Raw genomic sequence first — 1,889 nt, 5'->3', positions numbered from 1 at the left:
CAGTTTCAGTCACTGGTGAGAGGCGGGCATCTGGGTAGCTGCACATCCGCAGGGCAGGGCTCTCCCAGCAGCCCTGGAGGGCAGAGTCTCCATCAGCTCAGCAGGGAGGGGCACATGGGGCTCCAGTGGCGAGGACTCTTGGTCCTTGGATGACCACACTCCCCAGCCCACTTCTCCAGCCTTCCTGTAGCCCTTTGCCACCTCTGTAACCAGTCTTCTGTGCTACATACTTCGTGTTTGAAACACGTAGTGTTTGTGTAGATGATTGGACAATATCTACTGGAGTTAGTATCTATCAAAGTAATTATATCACAATTGTAATCTTCTCCTAATAGTGAATAGTGACATTGTATTAAAATTTTTATTATAAATTATGCAGAAATAAAACTAATTATACCAAAAACACTCTCTGAAAGTTTTTCCCTAAGACAATCTACCATTTGACATGCAGTGATTCAAACTTTATACAACATAGAATTTTTTTCCAAAAGCCTCTTCAAATTTTGCTGCAGCATTAAACTTCACTTGCATCAGTTCTGAATTGTGTCTGCTTTTCCTTCTTAGTCAATTTCACAGGTGTATCATTATTTAACTTGCCTTTTTTGATTACTAATGTTTATATAAGTTTTCATGCTTATCCAGGTAACTACTGTTTTTGTGAAATGTGTGTTTTTATCCTTTTCCCATTTTTTCTATTGAAACATTTTCTTTATAAATATTAACATGTTTTTTATAAATATAAACATGTTTTTGGTATGAAAATAGTAACTGGCCGGGCATGGTGGCTCACACCTGTAATCCCAGCACGTTGAGAGGCTGAGGCAGGTGGATCACCTGGGGTCAGGAGTTCGAGACCAGCCTGGTCAGCGTGGTGAAACCCCATCTCTACTAAAAATACAAAATTAGCTGGCGTGGTGGTGCGTAAATCCAAGCTACTTGGGAGGCTGAGACAGGAGAATCACTTGAACCCGGGAGGCGAAAGTTGCAGTGAGCCAAGATCACACTCTTGCACTCCAGCCTGGGCAGAAAGAGTGGAAAAAAAAAAAACAGTAACTCTTTGTGAATAATATCAACTAAAATATTTTTATTTCAGCTTTGGTTCTGATATTTTGTTCCATCAGAATTTTTGAAGTATTTTGTTTAACATGTTAACTTTCATAAAATCTTTCACTGTTTTGTGCTTACAAAGTCTTTATGCATTTGGGGATTATTTAAAGCATCTACCTTTAGATTGTTAACGAATGAGCTTCAGAAGATTGTTTGGTACCTTTGAGTTATAATACAGAAATAATTTGGGTGTCATATGCAGTGAATTGCTATCATTATTGCTTTTAAGTAAAACAATTCTAATGTTGAATATTGTCCTTCATTCATTCCAAAAATAATTACTCAGTAACAGTTTTTTCCAACCGCTATTCTAGGTTTTTCATGGTGAAAACAGATTCTGCCCACACAGAATTGATCTACTAGTGGTAAATACAGGCAATAAGTTAAAGGCAGAGATGAGACAGGAATGATTAGTGATTCCATTTTACACAGGCTACTTGGGAGCCCTTTATTTAGAAGGTGAAATTTCATCAGATCCATAAATCAAACAATGGAGTCAGTCACAAACAACGCGGCAGAGACACTTTAAGCAGAGGAAACAGAAAAAGTAAAGGCTGCCAGACCGAAAGTAACTTGCAACGTTTGAACAGCAAGAAAATCTGTGGCTCCAGGTTGAGGTGAGAATCTTGGGAAAACATAGAAAATGGGGTTAGAAATGAAGCCAAGGAACAGGTCCTATAAAACCATGATGGTCCTTGCAAAGACCAGGGACAGTCAGAGGTATATTTAAGAAAGGGAAAACAAAAGCATGCACATGACACTCAAGAGAGGGAATGTGCATT

This window comes from Colobus angolensis, unplaced genomic scaffold (assembly GCF_000951035.1).
Source record: "Colobus angolensis palliatus isolate OR3802 unplaced genomic scaffold, Cang.pa_1.0 Scaffold40, whole genome shotgun sequence".
NCBI lineage: Eukaryota > Metazoa > Chordata > Mammalia > Primates > Cercopithecidae > Colobus > Colobus angolensis.
This window is presented reverse-complemented; position numbering follows the sequence as displayed.